This window comes from Amblyraja radiata, chromosome 22 (genome assembly GCF_010909765.2).
Source record: "Amblyraja radiata isolate CabotCenter1 chromosome 22, sAmbRad1.1.pri, whole genome shotgun sequence".
In the NCBI taxonomy this organism is placed as follows: Eukaryota; Metazoa; Chordata; class Chondrichthyes; order Rajiformes; family Rajidae; genus Amblyraja; species Amblyraja radiata.
In genome coordinates, this window is record NC_045977.1 from 22,955,234 (window position 1) to 22,976,246 (window position 21,013).

At 43.8% G+C, this 21,013-nt stretch overlaps 1 protein-coding gene across 3 annotated transcripts in view; it reads right to left on the reverse strand.

Annotated features, from left to right (window-relative positions):
* The window catches only part of tbc1d24 (TBC1 domain family member 24), a 41,684-nt gene extending 22,840 nt beyond the window's left edge, over positions 1-18,844 (reverse strand). For 2 of the 3 annotated variants that reach the window (XM_033040662.1, XM_033040660.1), the window contains exon 1: positions 18,732-18,844. The gene's annotated coding sequence lies outside the window, so the exon portion shown is untranslated. Of the gene's footprint in view, positions 1-18,619; positions 18,712-18,731 lie in introns of those variants that run through there. The other variant, XM_033040661.1, reaches the window with a different exon arrangement.
* Positions 18,845-21,013: the final 2,169 nt, after the last annotated feature.

The window sequence follows — 21,013 nt, forward strand, 5'->3', positions numbered from 1 at the left end:
GCACAACTGTTTTAGTTTGAAATAAGTTTAAAAGCAAGTACAAAACTCGTCCTCTTTATTCCTGCAGAGTTCAAACTTCAAGGCCGAGTTCTGTGAGCCCATGTGATCCAAACTTATTTAGGGCTGAATAGAGCAGTTTATATTGCATATTCTGGGCTTATTTGTTCAATGGCTTTTTCTAAAATTCCTGGTTGCAGAAACCTACATTCTCATCCTCCATTCACTAAATACCTGCAACAGCCATTCCAATTTTCAGGCACAACCATGCACTTTCAGACAGCAAGAACTTGTATTTATGTTTTGTCTCTCCTGTGATGAGTGGCACACTGGCGCAGCTGCTGCCTCATAGCTCGAGACTGGGTTCAATCCCGATCTCAGATGCTGCCTGTGTGAAGTGTGCACGTTCTTCCTGTCACCACGTGATGTTTCTCCATGTCCTCCGGTTTCCTCACATCCCAAAAGATGTGTGGGTTTGCAGGTTAATCGGCCTCTGTATATTGTCCCATGTGTGTAGGGAGTGGGTGAGAAAGTAGGATAACGTACAACAGGTGTGAACGGGTAATCGATGGTCAGCATGGGCGGTGGGCTGAAGGGCTTGTTTCCATGCTTGAACTGATTTCCACTAGCCTACAGATGAAGTTGATGTATACTGGGCTCTACTCGGGAGCATCCCCAGTATCCATTAATAATGTGTAGGAAGGAAATGCATTTGCTGGTTTAAACTAAAGATGGAAACAAAATGCTGGAGGAACTTGGGGGCAGCATCTCTGGAGAGAAGGAATGGGTGATGTTTCGGGTCAAGACCCTTCCCCAGTCTGTGGATGGGTCTTGACCCGAAATATCACCCATTCCTTCTCTCCAGAGATGCTTCCCCCAAGTTCCTCCAGCATTTGTACTCATAGGGTTAGTGACAAAATATTGGCTTTAAAGGACAGTGTTATCTCCAACCTGTAACCATTTGATGTCTTACCAGCTCTGCGTACATTTCAGGTACTGTAATACGATACGATATGACTTTATTGTCAGAACAAAGTCTGAATGCAGTCAAGAACATGAATGCCTGCTGGTTCACCACAAATCCCAAGAGCCAGAAAATATCCTCAACCAATTAATTTTAATGCGAAGATTACAGATAGAATGTTGTTAATGCTATATTGCGATACTTCTGCGTCACACAGTTTAAGAGGAGTGTAATAATATGGTGTCAGTGATCAAAACACAATTCCCTCAGATGATCCTCCCCTTTGTTTCATCAGGCAATGTGGTAATTAGAACCAAATTTACAACATTGCAAGAATTTAAGGAAATTAGTTGGGGAATCTTTCAACTTACAATCAAAGCAGTTTCTGGGCTGTTGGTGGATAAACACTCATCTACTGACACTGGGAGAAGGCTGAAAATAGAAATGATGGTGCGATTCCTTTTGAAAGAACCATTCAGCACCCATCTTGCTGAACTTACAAAAAAAACTTCAGATGTAGTAAATCTAAAATAAAAACAAAAAGTGCAGGAAGCGCTTACCAAAAAGGGAACGGAGTTAAGGTTTTTGTCAATAACTTTAGGAACTGGGAGATGGATAAAACAAGTCAGTTTTAAGTTTTAAGTAGAGAGGGCAAGGATATAATGAAGGAATTAGTCTGAAGGATTCCGATCCAAAACGTCACCTATTCCCTTTCTTCAGACATGTTGCCTGACCTGTTGAGTTACACCAGCATTATCTTTGGTATAAACCAGCATCTGCAGTTTATTTCTACATAGAATGAAGGAAATCTCTCTGATTGTGCGTGGCCAATGTTCCCCAGGTAATCCTGGTGTTTAAAGCTCTGCTGGTGTAGCTCCTGTAATGTAGATGGTCAAGTTGTTTCAAGTCATTGGGACCACTCCTACCCACCACAACAGAACATTAATGATGACGACTGCCTCAGCAAAGGTAATGTCATTGTATATGAATGATTAGTGTTGGAAGCGCTCACTGCTTGGAATTTTGAGTGTTACCTACCAGCTATACCTGACTGAATTGGAACTGTTTGATACAAGGGTCGACAGGATACGTGGAGGATAATGTAGATAGCAGACAATGAATGCAAGTCACGATTCATTCTTTTGGCACGCAAACAGAAAATTTCAGTTCATGCATTGCAGTACATGTGACAATAATAAAACCAATCCAATCCCATCGTCTCATACAACAGTTTCCTCATTCTGATATTTTGTCTGGAAACTTGTGTACACCATGTACATTTGGCACATCATGCCCCACAAAAGAGATTCCGCTGCCTCAAGCTAAACAAGTTATAATCCAATTCAACTGGACATGCTGTACTGCCACAAAAAAACGAAGCAAAGTCAATGCTACTGAGGCATAAAAAAATGTAAATAGTTACATTTTGATCAACATTATCTGGGATTATCACTAATCTGTAGTAGTGCAGAACAAAACACAATGCATAACAGTACTTTAACCACATTTTACCAAAATAGTTCTTAGATCATGAATACTGCTGACAAGGTTGGCCTTTATTCTCCCATATCTGATTGCCCAAACCTAATTGGTCCTGGAGAACATATAAGAAGCTGTGAGATTGATATACATGTCCTTAAAACTGCATCTTCACTCAACAATATCACTTAGTGATTTTGTGCTCAAAATCTTATCTCTTGTTGGAATCCCCAACATCTCTTACTTAACCAAGTGTCCAAAAATCCTAAATATTAAGTGGATATATTTCCACTTGATATTTAGGATTTTATTTTTAAAAAAATCTAAATATCAAGTGGATATTTGTTCACTGAATATCTCATACTTGTCATAAGGTCATAAGTGATAGGACTTGTACTCATTCACAATTTATTAAATGCTTTATCAACATAATCAAACTTGATGGTCAAATGACAACAATGCAGAAATGACCAATTTATTTGTATTTTAGTTTTCCTTCAACTCAATAGGCTGACGACTTGCCAAATGGACAATACGCACAAGAATGGGAAGGGCAAGCCACCTGTTCCTTGATTTTCTTAAAATATAGGATTTATATATAGAAATGGGTCATAAGGTCATAAGTGATAGGAGCAGAATTAAGTAATTCAGCCCATCAAGTCTACTCCACCATTCAATCACGGCTGATCCAACTCTCCCTCCCAACCCCATTCTCCTGCCTTCTCCCCCTCAAACCCAGATACCTGTACTAATCAAGAAAGATAGATCCCAGCCATAAAAATATCCATTGACCTGGACCCACAGCCTTTCTGTGGCCAAGAATTCCACAGATTCGCCACCCTCTGACTAAAGAAATTCCTCCTCATCTCCTTCCGAATGGAACGCCCTTTAATTCTAAGGCTTTGACCTCTAGTCCTAGACTCTCCCACTAGTGGGAACATCCTCTCCACATCCACTCTATCCAAGCATTTCACTATTCGGTAAGCTTCAATGAGATGCCCCATCATCTTACTAAACTCCAACGAGTACAGGCCCAGTGCCGTCAATCACTCATCATATGTTAACCCATTAATTCCAGCGATCATTCTTGTAAACCTCCTCTGGACCCTTTCCAGAGCCAACACATCGTTGCTCAGTGCCCCAAATTGCTCTCAATACTCCAAATGCGGCCTGACCAGCACCTTATTGAGCCTCAGCATGACATCCCTGTTTTTGTATTCTAGCCCTCTTGAAATAAATGTTAGCATGAAAATGGTCATCTAATTAGAAATAAAACCAATAAAGAAAATACTCCGCCTATAATGGTTGGTCCAAGTCAGCCTGCCAGACAACAATGGCACCTCATTTGTCAACGGGTTTAATGATAATGTTGTGATATCTACAAGATGGCGCCTGCCTGCGGCGACTTTTGCAAAGCACATTAACAGAAAATAATTATCTACAACTCCCAGCAACTCACCGGGATCTGGAAAAGAGCAGAAATCGGTGCCGTTTCGGACAAGCTGCTTGAGCACATGAAGGCTCTTGCAATTTCGCGTTCTCCCGCAGCTGCGGGAGCCCAGGACTTTAAACTTTCTCACGCTCGCTGTAAAACTCCCGACCCGACGGAGGAACGCAGGTACTGTACCTGGAATCTCCGGGATGGCCTCCAGAGCTGACGAGCTGGATCTTCCAGGAACAATGAAGCTGGAGCTGCCGATTTTGAAGGTACCCCCATTCGTTACGGAGCTGGAGCTGCCATCTGTGAAGGAATCCCCGTTCCAGCGCAGGCTCGCAGAAACAGCAGGTACAGTAAACACAGTACCTGGAAACAAAGGGGAGGCCTCCATTGTGTCCAGAAACGTGGCCAACGGGCAGGACTTCAGGCCAGACTGAAGCGCAGGGGACTTCGGCCCTCTCTCCCTACTATTCTACTGGCCAATGTACAGTCCCTTGAAAATAAAGTGGAGGACTTAGGGGCAAGGCTGCTTTATCAAAGGAAGCTGAGGGAATGCTCTGTGTTCAGTTTCACAGACACATGGCTCACCCCTAGCTCCCCAGACTCAGCGGTCCAGCCTGAAGGGTTCTCTATCCACCGTATGGACCGTACACTGGCATCTGGGAAAGGGAGAGGGCGTCTGCCTCATGGTCAACTCTGCGTGGTGCTCAGACATGGCAGTCCTGTCCAACTCCTGCTCTCCACATCTCGAACATCTGGCGGTGAAGTGCCACCCCTTCTACCTCCCAAGGGAATTCACCTCCATCATCCTGACCGCGGTCTACATCCCACCCCAGGCAGACGTCCGTCTGGCACTGGAGGAGCTGCACGCCATAGTCAACAAGCACCAGACGCCTTACCCCGAGGCGTTCACCACCATAGCTGGGGACTTCAATAAAGCCAACCTGAAGAAATTGCTCCCAAACTTCCACCAACATGTCTCCTGCAGCACCAGAGGACCAAACACCCTCGACCACTGCTGCACCACCATCAAGGATGCCTATCACTCTATCCCTCACCCTCACTTCGGTAAATCACTTGCTGTTTCCAAGTGTTTCCCAATCAGAAGCCATGGATGAACAATGAGATCTGCACTCTTCTGAAGACCAGACACCGGGCATTCATGTCTGATGATACAGAGGTCTACAAGAAGTTCAGATACGACCTTGGTAAGGCCATCAAAAAGGCAAAAAGGGACCTGCTCCAAACTGGAGGATGAGACAGATGTTCAGCAGTTGTGGCGGGGCTTGAATGCAATCACCTCCTACAAGGCGAAATCAGGAGGCAGCTCGAATGTCGGTGAAACATCACTCCCTGACGAGCTCAATGCGTTTTACGCACGCTTTGATAGGGAGAACACTGATGTGCCTTCTCGAGCCCCCATTCGCTGTGATGGCATTTCAGTCAGTCACAGAGGCCGACATCAGAAAATCCTTCAGAGGGGTGAACCCTCGAAAAGCGCCTGGACCTGATGGTATACCCAGTCGTGTTCTAAAAACCTGTGCGGACCAACTGGTTGGAGTTTTTATGGACATTTTCAACCTCTCACTTCTGAGGTCTGAGGTTCCCACCTGCTTTAAAAGGGCATCAATTGTACCGGTGCCCAAGAAGAGCAAGGTGACGTGCCTCAATGACTATCGACCAGTGGCACTAACGTCTGTGGTGATGAAGTGCTTTGAGATGTTGATCATGGCGCAAATCAACTCCTACCTCGACAAAAACCTGGACCCTCTGCAGTTCGCTTACCGCCACAACAGATCAACGGTGGATGCGATCTCGCTGGCTCTCCACTCCGCTCTGGACCATTTGGACAACAAAAACTCATATGTCAGGCTGTTATTCATTGATTACAGCTCGGCATTTAATACAATCATCCCCTCCAAGCTGGTTACCAAACTCGCAGAACTGGGTCTCTGCGCATCCCTCTGCAATTGGATCCTCGACTTCCTCATTCACAGACCACAGTCAGTTCGTATTGGTGGAAATGTGTCAGCCTCAATAACAATCAGCACGGGAGCACCTCAAGGCTGCGTGCTTAGCCCCCTGCTTTACTCACTCTATACTCATGACTGCATAGCCGGTCATAGTGCGAACTCCATCATCAAGTTCGCTGACGATAACACTGTTGTGGGACGTATCACTGATCGGGACGAGTCAGAGTTCAGAAGTGAGATTGACCGACTGACCAAATGGTGCCAGCACAATAATCTGGCCCTCAACACAAGCAAAACCAAGGAACTGATTGTGGACTTTGGAAGGGGGAGGATGGGGACTCACAGTCCTGTTTATATAAACGGGTCGATCGTGGAAAGGGTCAAGAGCTTCAAATTCCTAGGCGTGCATATCTCTGAATATCTTTCCTGGTCCGAGAACACTGATGCAATCATAAATAAAGCACAACAGCGCCTCTACTTCCTGAGAAGATTACGGAGAGTTGGTATGTCAAGGAGGACTCTATCTAACTTTTACAGGTGCCCAGTGGAGAGCATGCTGACTGGTTGCATCGTGGCTTAGTTCGGAAACTTGAGCGCCCTGGAGTGGAAAAGACTACAAAAAGTGGTAAACACTGCCCAGTCCATCATCGGCTCTGACCTCCCGTCCATCGAGGGGATCTATCACAGTCGCTGCCTCAAAAAGGCTGGCAGCATCATCAAGGACCTACACCATCCGGGCCATACACTCATCTCCCCACTACCTTCAGGTAGAAGGTACAGGAGCCTGAAGACTGCAACGACCAGGTTCAGGAACAGCTTCTTCCCCACAGCCATCAGGCTATTAAACTCGGCTTGGACAAAACTCTGAACATTAATAACCAATAATCTGTTTATTTGCACTTTATCAGTCTAATTATTCATGTGTGTGTATATATTTATGCAATGGTATATGGACACACTGATCTGTTCAGTATTCGTGCCTACTATGTTCTGGTGTGCTAAAGCAAAGCAAGAATTTCATTGTCCTATCAGGGACCCATGACAATAAAACTCTCTCTCTTGAACTCTCTTGAAGTTTTTAAGTGTGCAGGAGGCCTGGGACTCTTATGAACCTGGGAGATTCACATGAAAACATTCAAAGACTAAGCTATTCTATATCAGCTAATTACAAAAGTATAGATTTGAACTCCAGTTAGTAAAAAGATGAAAAGTTGAACAGCAATGGGCATTGACATGTAAGTGACTGAATAGGAACTTAAGGGCTTGTCCCACTTGGGCGACATTTTCGGCGACAACCTGAAAAGCGGTTGTCGCGGCATGTTCGGGCCGTGACGTGGTAGTGACGTGGCATGTAGTGACGCGCGGTGACTCCCTGTCGCCTCTAGATTTGGGAATGTTCAAAATCTTCAGGCGACATCTGGGTGTCTTATCATGTCGTGCGCCGTCACACGCTGACATATGCTGTCCTGCGGGTGACACCCAGTGACGCTGACATTAAATAAAGAATTTATTTCTTAAAAGGTTATTGGTCCTTAGATTTATTGCAGATAGGTTCATTTCCAATGTGATTATTATACTTCGGTGTAACCTTCTTGTGTTGTGAAGGCGTGTGTCGTGGAGTATCGTAGCTTGACGTGACAGTGACGCGGAGTATCATTATACTTGACGGGTTTTAGGGCAACTACAGGCGTCAGTCGCTGACGTTTGCAGTCACCGAAACAAATCGCAAAGTGGGACAGGCTCTTAACTGTCAGTGGAATCACTGAATGATGGAGTGCTTGCAATTTAAATAATGACTTACAAAATGGAATATGTGCAACATACCTCAAGTTTGCACCTGACAAAATGTTTTGCCTTTTCTTAAGTTATTTATATATCACTTTGTTTCTCTTGTCCATTACTTGTAGATTAATTTACTCCAAGCTTGAGTATATATTGTCCTTCCCATTTGTTTAAACTATAATATTCCCATGCTCATATTTCAGTTTGGAAGTGTCCTCAACCAAAACAGATGTGCTGAAAATTTCCATCATTTCTGCTTATGGAACATTCTTATGCCAATACTCAAGACTAACTTGCTTTCCAGAACCCAGCATTCTGTCAATCACCACAAATTATTATTGTAATCATATTTTAATGGATATGCTCCAGTCCCTGTATTGTGTTTGAGATCAGAAGCAGCACTTCAAGTTAAAAAGTCACCTGCACCAAGAATTTCCAAAAGATTGGTTATTATTTATAAATAAATTATAAAAAGTTTGGTTGTTAAAATTCACTTGGTTATTGGGTCAGAGTGCAAATACCTTCCTACATCATACAGAGGTGCTGACCTTGGGTAAATTGGTTGTACTACAACCTTGCATGTGACTAATCTAGCTTAGAAGACTAATTACAATGCAATATAGTGCTTTTAACACACAAAAGTCAACAGTATATTCCTGCCTGATAATGCATACAGGTTGTAAATACAGAAGTAGAAAAATAACAAAGTCCAAAAGGAACTTTAGGGATACAATAAGCAAAGTAATGCAAATGGCAGATATCTAAAATTAAGAAATAGGATTCTGAAAATATTTTATAATACAGTCAGTTAAGGATAGCCGGGCTTGGTTAAGTTACTCATCAAGATCACTGGTTGACTAATTCCTGGCAATAATCCAGGGAGGATCGCAGAAGAAATTCTGTATACACTACTACTGGTAAATCACACACATCTTCCAAACAAAATACAATTACATTGCAATATTGGCAGATGACCTTGGAAACTTTCACGTAACTCGTGTCCGATTACGGAAGACATTATTTTCAAACAACGACATAATCCATCATTGCTTGCATTCATTACCGGCTAACTTAGTTTATCTTCCACCTCGAGTCCCTGCCAATACATTCAGCATATTAAGAAACAGCTTTATTGAGTTATTTTACAATTACAAAACTTTAATAGTGGCTCATGTGACAATGGACAGCTTTGGTTATTATAGTGATGCTCAAGTGGCCATTAGCTTTGTGCTGTGTGCTATTTTACATGGATTAGTAATTTAAGCGATTAATCGGGACCGACCTTCCTTTTCCCTTCACACCAACCCCCACCACCTCCAACAAACCCACTTCACAATCCAAGTGTGCCCCGCGATGGATGCGGCCAATGCAGTGCTAGAATTTAAGCCAGGAGGACCAGGTTAACATATTAAGGAGTGCTAATATTATACAAAAATGTCATCTGAAGAACATGTACAGTAACAAACTACAACTTGTGTTTTATTTTTTAAATGGAATGACAATTACTGTTTCATCTGCTGGACCTTTCAATCTTCTAACCAACCAGATGGTTTGAGGACAAAAATAGCTGCAGACATTATATAGAAACATGCCATTCAGCCCAATTTGCACACGTGTGTTTACCCACCATCTAGGCCGTTATCTCAAACCCATATCTTTATTCCTATTTCAGCAATCTATAAACTAACATTTTAAATGTTAACTTAGTCCATGCTTTCATTGCTAAGTGCAATAGCATGTTCTACAACCTCAGCCCCGTGGAGAAAAATGCTTTTCCTCCCTAGCCTCATGCATTTAATCATATTTCTATAATATCTCGTTCTAATCCACTCAATCACTGGCAAAATCTGTATACCTCAACCCTGTACCATCCCTCAATATTTTAAATGCCACTGTCAAATTATCCCTTAATCTCCATTTTCAACCAAAATTAGACTCAGTTTTGTTGTGTCTTCCTATTTCTATTTCTTCACTACAAATTTCTCTTCAGCTACCCAACCAACTCATTTCATTAACCTGAATCTTATATCAATCCTTAACCTTCTTTGTTCTAGAGAATACAAGCATTGCTTATGTAATAATTTCTCTGCCAGAGGGGATACTTTAACCCACTGTCCTGCAATAAAGTTCGGTTTATCTGGCACAGAAGACAAATAGAGAGTATTAAAATATTGTTTGCAAAACAATCAAAAAGGAATGTGGAGTGGTAGGATGCATGCAAGGCACAAACCGGCATTTTAATAAACCAGTCTTGGCTGAATCTAAGTGGGCAGGGGAATAACTATAGATATACTGTACTAGAATCAATAACAGCATAGGTGATCATGTGGTCAATCACATTTGTGGCTGGGTCTTTGTGGAGCAATTCAGTCAGTTCCATTCTCCACTCTTATTAGATGTACAATTTTAAGCTAGAACCACAAATGCAAGTTTACACTCAGAAGATATTATTGAAATAAAGTCTGAAAAAAAGTAAATGGTCAGTGCCAGTCTGAGCACATGCTGGACTTGGGTAGTCTTGGGCACATCAAGATCACTGCTTAGATCATGTGCTTTTCATTCAATGACACAAGGGAGAACTCTTGACAATGGATCATCCAGTCTGAAGAAGGGTCTCCACCCGAAACATCACCCGTTCCTTCTCTCCAGAGATGCTGCCTATCCTGCTGAGTTACTCCAGCTTTGTGTCCATCTTCAGTTTAAACCAGCATCTGCAGTTCCTTCCTACACATATTAATTTTATGTTTGTTAACAGATTGAAGTAAAAGATATTAAAGGACACGAGGATCACACGGGACATCGCAGATCAGCCAAGTGTTGGCATGAAGAGAGTGTTTGTTTTGCAGTAATTTGTGTTGTGATCAATGCATTTTTTTTCAAAGCGGGGCATAAGAAATAACATGGAGCAAAAATCAGCCGAGTGGACTGCATTTACATGATTTAACTCAATGGCAGATCAACAATGAGCAAGGGAGCTTGCCCACACTTTCAAAAACAATGAATAAAACAGAATCTGCATGGATATAAACTATTCCCAAACCAACAACATGATGTGAAAAGCCCAGGTAAAAATTACAACAGCATAAACATGATTTCCAAGAGACACAACCCTCCTCCAGCTACCAAGAGTATTCAGAGATTTAAGCAAAATTATGCCATATATTTGTTGCCATTAGTGTGAACGGCAGGCCTGGCAGCAATGGGTAACCCTGGATGACAAGAGATATTGAGGCTCTGGTCAGAAAAAAAGGAGGCAGAGGTCAGGTACAGGCAACTGGAATCAAATGAATCCCTGGAATATAGGGAATGCAAGACTGTAATAAAGGATGGAATTAGGAGAGTAAAAAAGGGTCATGAGATTGTATTCTTAATCTTCACTGCCAAACCCAAGAGATTTTAAGTGAGGATACATAATTAGCTTGATGGTAGGAACCAGAGGGTGACTGTGGAAAGTTGTTTTTCAGTCTGGAGACCCATGACTAAAGGTGTGCCTCAGGGATCAGTGCTGGGCTCATTGTTGTTTGTCATCTATATCAATGATTTCGATGGAAACATACAAGGCATGGCTATCAAGATTACAGACGACACATATAGAGGGTATTGTAGAGACTGAGGAATGAGAGTGGGATGTTGATCATCTGGGCTGAGGAACGGCATCAGTAGTTTAATTCAGATAAGTGCAAGGTGTTGCATTTTGGGAAGACAAACCAGAGTAAGACTTTCACAATGAATGGTAGGGCTATGGGGAATATTGTAGACAAGGAGATTGAGGATTAAAAGTGGCGTCACAGGTATACAGGGTGGTGAAGAAGGCCTTTGGCACACTGGCCTTCATCAGTAAGGATATGGAGTAGATACCTTGAGATGTTAAGCTGTACAAGATGTTGGACAGGCTGCACTGGAGACTGACGAATTATCTAATAGAGGTGTATAAAATCATGAATGGCATAGAAAGGGTGAATGTCGTATTTGATTCCAGTAAAGGAAAAGAAGAACTAGAGGGAACATTTAAGGTGAGAGGGGAAAGGTTCAATAGGAACCTAGGGGGCAACTATTTCCCCACACCTTTATGGAACCAGCTGCTGGAGGAAGTGATTCAAGCAGGTACAATAACAACATTTGAAAAACATTTGGACGTCAATGGATGTGACAGGTTGAGAAGAATATGGTTCTATCACAGGTAAATGGGACTAGCTTAGATGGGCATCTTGGTTGGCATGGACGAGTGGGCTGATGAGTCTGTTTCTGTGCAATATGATCTATAACTACTTAGGCATAGGCTTTGACGGACGTGACGGAGAGGAGCAAGGCTGGTAGGAGAGGGAACCAGGGCTTGGCCTACCTCCTGCATGGTGCCTCTTGCATGCAGGCTCAGCAGACTATATATGTACACTTTGCTAATCGTGGATGTGAAGTATGGCAATACTTTACTGGGCTGTATGTAAGAAAATATTTTTTAATGGTCTGGAAAGCAGGCAAAGTATTTACAATGGAATCACATTCTATTAATTGTCAATGTCTAGTTAGTGACTTCCCACACTGAAATAATAGGAATATTTCTAACCACACTGAGCATTATTTTTCACACAAAGAGGAGTTGATGCCTGGAATAAACTGCCAGAGGAGGTGGTGGAGGCAGAAACAGTAACAATATTTAAGAGGCATCTGGAGTCTGGACAGCTACTTGAAGGAGCAAGGTACACAAAAATGCAGGAGAAACTCAGCGGGTGCAGCAGCATCTATGGAGCGAAGGAAATAGGCAACGTTTCGGGCCGAAACCCTTCTTTAGGTTTCAACCCTACTTGAAGGAGCAAGCATGGGGGGGCATATAATTAATGCAGGCGAGTGGGATTAGCATAAAAAGGCATTGTTTCTATGCTGTACATATCTATGACATTCACAATTCTTGCGAACACAACTAGTGTTTTGTGCAGTTTAGCGAGTGTTCAAGCTAAAATCAGCACTAAAAAATGTTTATGGAGATGAGGAATATGATGCAAGAGTGCCATTTTACACCCGTCCCCAGCTGGCACCACACACCAACATTATTATTCCTTTGTTTAGCAATGCATTGTTGAGTCCTGGATATTGTGAACAACTATGCCTCAGCAAACTATATATCAGTAATTATCCATTTCCAATGGACCGGAGAATTGTTATGGGGGCAGAGTTGCTAAAAGATTCAAATTTGACTGGAACATTAATTTCTTGACAAAAATAAATAAAACAGCTATAAAATCTAAAGGAAATAACCTAGCAGATAATAAGAGACTTAAATTTGGTCTGAAGTGTTTATCTTGGCATTGTTAAGTTGGAGGAGTATGAATCAAGTACAGGTATGAAGATAAATTCTGGGGGAAGTTTGAAAGTTTCCTGTGGGTGGATGGGGATAGGTGCGCTTATTGAAAAATAAATAATAATAATTCAGCTTCTGCTTAATATGTGATTGAAAAGACAATAAATGCCAGATCGCATGGTCATGTCGCAGCACTCAGGACTAGTGTTAATGCTGAATAATTGTCCTGCTCTTTGAAATCCTGTCCTGGCCAACTCTTTCCTCATGAAAGTAGCAACAGACACAAAACTAACGTGAGGCTTGAAGCAAACGGTTAGAAAGGCTATACCAAGGACATCAATTTTCATTTTTGTTTTTCTCCTGCTTTAAAATCACAATGCTATGTAACAAACCTTGGAGTGACATGAAAGCTGCCAGACAGGCTCCTGCTCAGACAACCGTTTCCAATTTAATGTGATCATGTGAATATTTGAAGTGTTTATCTTGGCATTGTTAAGTTGGAGGAGTATGAATTAAACAAGATCTACAGACTCAAAATTCAGCTGTTATTATTAACAGCAAGTATGAAGATACATTTTAAACAGCTTAAACGGCTGTTATTGTGTGCACTAAATTAAAAGTGCGCTTTCCGAGTATACCAAACCGTCCTCAAACCGTATTAAGGAGAAATCTAGCAGACAACCCCCACTGTCTGAATACTTGTTGCCTGGATATACCGTCCACTATGTCCCACACAGACTATCGCAGTTTGGGGAAGACTCTTCAAATTACAATTTGGTTTCATCCTACTTCTCAGTCACTTACTCCACCTTTGAGAATCTTACTCAGCTCCACTACTCTTTACACATTTAAAATTATCTGACTCTCATCCAAATGCCTTAAACATTTTCTGATTGAGATGTCTTCACTTCTTTCAACCCTCACATTCTACTTCTAATTCAGAAAGATTTTAATCTCCATTAAATTCCCCCTTCAGGAATTGACTGATATCCTACCTAATTATTCTCCCTCACTCCTTAATCTCTCTGCACATAAACATTCCCCTCTTGATATGCCATTCCTGTGAATGCAGACCCAGAAAGCTTTCACCGTGTCCTCGGACTACTCACCATTCATCCCCTCTCCCCCTAGCCCATTCCACCTTGCTCCTTTTTATCACTGCCCTCCAAGGAATAAGCTTTTTTTTTTACAATTCACATTCAAAACCCACTTATTTATCCTTTGGTCCCCTGTTAACCAGGAGATTTCTGCAACTACAAATTTGGGCAACAATTCTCTTGCCTTTATTTTTCATGTCTTCGTCCTTGTATAGACTCATATTTTCACTAAAACACCTCTTAAATCACAAAACAACATCCCACTTGTTTATGACATAGATTATCTACCCTGCCTTATCCCTCCAAATTTACCTGCAGACTTTGATACTGCCAATTACACTTCCACTATCATCAATTGAACGGAACCATTCTCATCTATCAGATCCTTGCCAAAGAATCACCAGTAATAATTTCCCTTCCCATTAATTCAGTTTTTACAAAGGTCTCGCCTTAGACCCCACTATTTCCATCCATATATTTTTGTAATCACATGTACAGAGAAAACCTCATATGATTTTCGACAACATCACCTGAAAACTCAGAAATAGCTTTCACACGTATGCTGAAGACATTCATTTCTACTCCTCCACTGCCACTCCATTTCACTGTTTCAAAACTGTCCCAATGCTCGACCACTTTCAAGAACTGGATCAGCAGAACTTTTCTCCAGCATCTTCAGTTCCAAAATTAATCTTTATCGGGTCATTTTTCACAACATGATCGTACTTCGATTACATATTGACACCACCAAAAACCACAACCCCCTTAACATCTTGCATGTCTTATACCTGTGGATAGTGTTCCTCATCCTACAGTGAAAACTTTGCCATAACGCATACCATCGTCTTTTTCCTTCCTTGTGTCTGCATACTATTATTGTTGCTTATTGACATACATCAGCTCTCAGATAGCCACACGTCAGATTCAAAACACCAGGGCTGCCAACTCTCACGCTTTGAGCGTGAGACTCACGCCCTCAAGCAAACTCTCACGCCCTCAAGCAAACTCTCACGCCCTCACGCTCATCAGAAATTTCTCACGCTCAGTGGTGAGAAAGTTTGTGATCAACGAAAATTTCAAGACTCGGATAAACTGCATGGTCCACGGGTGTTGGAGAGCCAGGCTGCGGGAGGGATGGGAGCAGAACCAGCGGCCGGAACAGATGCGGGGAGCCGGGACGGACGAGTGTTTGCCGGGGCCAGTGTGTCGCTCGCTGCAGCTCTGGCCATGGAGCACTCCGGGCAGTGCATGTCCCGGGCCGTCAGAAGCGTTGCGCCGCTGCCGCTGCCGCGAGAGTCTCTGTGCCGAAGGGACAGACTCTCAAAGGGAGGTGGAGAGAGAGAGAGAGAGAGGGGAAGGAGACAGGGAGACAGTGGGGGGAGAGAGAGGGGGAGAGAGAGGAGAGACAGGGGGGAAGTGAATGGAGAGAGAGAAGAGGGGGGGGAAGAGTGAGGTGGGGGGGGGGGAAGTGAGAGAGGGGTGAGAGGGAAGAAAGAGGGAAGAGAGAGGGAAGAGAGAGAGGGGGATATGGGGAAAAAACAGGAAAGAGGTGCTGATTTTAGATGAATAGTCATGATCATATTGAATGGCAGTGCTGGCTCGAAGGGCCAAATGGCCTATTCCTGCACCTATTTTCTATGTTTCTATGCTTGAGTATATGGCAATAAAACTCGATCACTTGATTTTGAAGCATTCATGCATGGTGGAGGTATAATGTAGTCATAGAGTGATACAGTGTGAAAACAGGCCCTTCGGTGCAACTTGCCCACCCCCGCCAACATGTCCCAGCTACGCTACCTGCTTTTGGTCCATACCTCCAAACCTGTCCTATCCATGTATCAGTCTAACTTTTTCTTAAATGTTGGGATGGCCCCTGCCTCAACTACCTCCTCTGGCAGCTTGTTCCATACACCCATCACCCTTTGTGTGGATAAAGTTACCCCTTAAAAAGTTACCTCTTAAAAATACTTCATACAAAAAACATTGAAATCATACTTCTACAGTGCACTAAAACACGATTTTAATATTTCAAAAAGTTCCTACCCTTCTTCCACACCATCTCCCCACTCGGTTGCTCCACTCCCTCACCGGGTACCCCCAAGGCCAATGATCAGTGATCGCACAGCCTCCCCCCTTTCAAAAACACTCCAATCCAATTTAAAGCATATATATTGCATTCAAGTGTAAGTTATAAGACTCCCTACAGTATGCACCATATTGCACAATTTCAAGGTGAAAAATGCAAATGTTCCATACCAATGGGAGGGGGCACCTCTCCCCCCCTCCCCGGTCGCGATGCTCCCTCGGGCTTGGTCTCTCGCAAATTTCTCACTCCCAACTCTCACCCAATGTTGGCAGCCCTGAAACACTCACCTTTGCACCTAACTCTCTCAGCACCTTCATTTCTTTCCACCTTCAAAGCTCATCATCGCTGCTATACTCTAAATTATTTGCTTCTCCTGACTTTATTTGAATTGACTTTTGCTGACCTTAATCATTCCACTGTCATCAGCCATGACCGAAACTCTTAAGGTGCTAAGTTCTCAATGCCTTTCCTTCACCGCTCACTTAAATTTTTTTAAATGTTTCTTATTTTCGTCAGTCATACAGCACAGAAACAGGCCCTCGGGCCCAACTCATCCATGCCAATCTAGAGGCCCCATGTAAACTAGCCCCATTTGTCCACATTTTGTCCTTATCCCCCTAACATCTCCTATCCATGTACCTTGTCGTATTTTAGCCATGTAAGTAAGTCTTGATAGACACAAAAAGTTGGATAACTCAGAACCTTCTATGTCTCTCGTTTTCCTCTTCCCTGACTTTCAGTCTGAAGAAGGGTCTCGGCCCAAGACGTCGCCTATTCCTTTTCTCCAGAGATGTTGCCTGATCTCCTGACTTACTCCAGTATTTTTGTGTCTAGAAACATAGAAAATAGGTGCAGGAGTAGGCCATTCGGCCCTTCGAGCCTGCACCGCCATTCAATATGATCATGGCTGATCATCCAACTCAGTATCCTGTACCTGCCTTCTCTCCATACCCCCTGATCCCTTTAGCGACAAGGGCCACATCTAACTCCCTCTTAAATATAGCCAATGAACTGGCCTCAACTACCTTCTGCGGGAGAGAATTCCACAGATTCACCACTCTCTGTGTGAAAAAAGTTTTCCTCATCTCGGTCCTAAAAGATTTCCCCTTTATCCTTAAACTGTGACCCCTTGTTCTGGACTTCCCCAACATCGGGAACAATCTTCCTGCATCTAGCCTGTCTAACCCCTTAAGAATTTTGTACGTTTCTATAAGATCCCCCCTCAATCTTCTAAATTCTAGCGAGTACAAACCGAGTCTATCCAGTCTTTCTTCATATGAAAGTCCTGACATCCCAGGAATCAGTCTGGTGAACCTTCTCTGTACTCCCTCTATGGTAAGAATGTCTTTCCTCAGATTAGGAGACCAAAACTGTACGCAATACTCCAGGTGTGGTCTCACCAAGACCCTGTACAACTGCAGTAGAACCTCCCTGCTCCTATACTCAAATCCTTTTTGCTATGAATGCTAACATACCATTCACCTTCTTCACTGCCTGCTGCACCTGCATGCCTACTTTTAAGGACTGGTGTACCATGACACCCAGGTCTCGTTGCATCTCCCCCTTTCCTAATCGGCCACCATTCAGATAATAATCTACTTTCCTGTTTTTGCCACCAAAGTGGATAACCTCACATTTATCCACATTATACTGCATCTGCCATGCATTTGCCCACTCACCCAGCCTATCCAAGTCACCTTGCAGCCTCCTAGCATCCTCCTCACAGCTAACACTGCCCCCCAGCTTCGTATCATCCGCAAACTTGGAGATGTTGCATTCAATTCCCTCGTCCAAATCATTAATATATATCGTAAATAGCTGGGGTCCCAGAACTGAGCCTTGTGGTACCCCACTAGTTACTGCCTGCCATTGTGAAAAGGACCCGTTTACTCCTACTCTTTGCTTCCTGTCTGCCAGCCAGTTCTCTATCCACATCAATACTGTACCCCCAATACCGTATGCTTTAAGTTTGTATACTAATCTCTTATGTGGGACCTTGTCGAAAGCCTTCTGAAAGTCCAGATATAACACATCCACTGGTTCTCCCCTATCCACGCTACTAGTTACATCCTCGAAAAATTCTATAAGATTCGTCAGACATGATTTACCTTTCATAAATCCATGCTGACTTTGTCCAATGTCTAGTTTTGTCTAGTTCTTAAAGTGCTGGAAAATGAGATAGTAGAGATAGGTACTTCACGGCTGTCATGGCCACGCTGGGCCAAAGACCTCACCTGACACTCTGACCATTTAAACTACAGTACTTCTTGATTACATTTGCTTTACAAATCGTGTACCGGTTTGTACGACAATAAGACAACTCGTTTGCATCCTGCGGGCTTCTGAAGCCGAACCGATCAAGCCAAGCCGGAGTGTGATGGCCAGCGTGCAGCTGTGCACCGACCGACGCTCCGGTGCACGGCCCTAGTGGGCGACTGCTAAGTCTCGGACTCCATCGCTTCATAAACACTCCCCGAGGAGCAATTAAAAAGGCAGCCAAGCCGTACTTGATTGAGTCCAGCGCCGTCGCTCTGTCAGCGTGTTCCCGGTTCCCCGCCGCGCCACCCCTTTCCCCCTCTGCCGGTCAATTTGTCCCCCGCCGTCCTGTCGGAGTCTCACCGGCTCAGGTCTCCCGCTCTCCTGTCAGCGCGTCTCCGTCTCGAGCAGCTGTCGTCCGTTGTAGTTGTCGTTGTCGTTGTCGGCGCCGCCGCGCACGCGCACTCCCCACTGCCGTCCCGCCAATGCGCAAGCGCGCGCCAGCACCAACCCCCTCCCCCCCAAGCGCCTGAGATAATCTGAACTAATTGAATAGTCTTTTTAATTCTGAGGTAAATTCAACCCCCAGTCGACGGAATAATCAACCCCCGCAGCGCCCGAGGTCTGATGGCACTGCGGTGAGGAGCAGCTGACGGTGCAAGTGGCCGACACTGGCGGTTCCATGTCCACCGATGCTCGAGAAGGTGATGCCCATGGAGTCACCTTAAAACATAAAGCTGTAGCTGCTTGACGCAAATAGTTGGCGCTTCACACCGCCAAACTATACTAGACGTTAACATTGCTCAATGGATTAGGTGGCTGCACACAGCCTCTTCCCCAGGTAGGGGGGGTCGAGAGTTAAAGAGCACCGGTTTAAGGTGAGGGGGGAAACGATTAAATAGGAATCTGGGAGCAAATTTTACTCAAACAGCGAGTGGTGGACATTTGGAACAAGCTGCAAGAGGAAGAGATTGGGTCAGGTGCAATAACAACGTTTAAAAAAACGTTTGGACAGGCACGTGGATACGACATAAAACAGTACAGCACAGGAACAGGTCCTTTGGTCCACAATGTCAAACATGATGCCAAGATTCTGTTCCATTCTGTTTTATAGTTTTCTTGCACAATCCGCAAGCATTGCCACTTTTCATTGCACTGCACATCTCGTATGTGTATGTGACGAATAAACCTGACTTGACTTGAACTAAACTCATCCACCTACACATTGTTCGTTTCAGTGATGGAAATGGGTTTTAGGAACTAGGGGTACTCTAAGGTCTGTGAGGCTGATGTTGGTAAGGAAGGGAGGGGGGGGGGGGGGGTTTATGTGCGGTCATACCCACGTAAGAGTACAAGAATGCATAACTTGTTTATTGTGTATTTATAATATAGTTTATTGTGTATTATATGTCATAGCTACTCTTGCATCTCTCTCAGATGGACAAAAGCAATGATCATAGAGTGGAATAGATGACATTTCGGGTCAAGACCCTTCTTCAGACTGACAGTCAAGGGTAACGGGAGATATAGGCATATCTTCCATTCATTTGGCCTTAGTACGGTCTATATCTCTTGTTCCTCTTTCCCCTGACTCACTCTGAAGGGTCTCGACCTGAAATGTCATCTATTCCACTATGATCGTTGCTTTCGTCTGTCTGCTCGTTCGCTCACCCTTGGATTAAGTAGCGCAGGATAAAGCTGTGAATTCACGCCATTCCCCTCCCATTCCCAATCTGACCTTTCTGTCCTGGGCCTCCTCCATTGTCAGAGTGAGGCCCAGCGCAAATTGGAGGAACAGCACCTTATATTTCGCTTGGGTAGCTTACACCCCAGCGGTATGAACATTGACTTCTCTAACTTCAAATAGCCGTTGCTTTCCCTCACTCTCCATCCCCTCCCCTTTCCAGTTCTCCCACCAGTCTTACTGTCTCCGACTGCATTCTATCTCTGTCCCACTCATCCCTGACATCAGTATGAAAAGGGGTCTCGACCCGAAACATCACCCATTCCTTCTCTCCATAGATACTGCCTGTTCCGTTGGGTTATTCCAGCATTTTACATAGATACATAGAAAATAGGTGCAGGAGTAGGCCATTCGGCCCTTCGAGCCATTCAATGTGATCATGGCTGATCATCCACAATCAGTACCCCATTCCTGCCTTCTCCCCATATCTCTTGCTTCCACTAGCCCTAAGAGCTCTATCTAACTCTCTTTTGAATGCATCCAATGAGTCAGCCTCCACTGCCTTCTGAGGCAGATAATTCCACAAATTCACAACACTCTGGGTGAAAAGGTTTTCCTCATCTCAGTTCTAAATGGCCTACCCCGTATTCTTAAACTGTGGCCCTTGGTTCTGGACTCCTGCAACATCAGGAACATGTTTCCTGCATCTAGCATGTCCAATCCCTTAATAATTTAATGTTTCTATAAAATATCCTCTCATCCTTCTAAATTCCAGTGGATACAAGCCCAGTCGTTCCATTCTTTCATCACATGACATTTCTGCCATCCCGTGAATTAACCTCGTGAACCTACGTTGCACTCCCTCAATAGCAAGAATGTCCTTCCTCAAATTAGGCGACCAAAACTGCACACAATACTCCAGGTGTGGTCTCACCAGGGCCATGTACAACTGCAGAAGGAC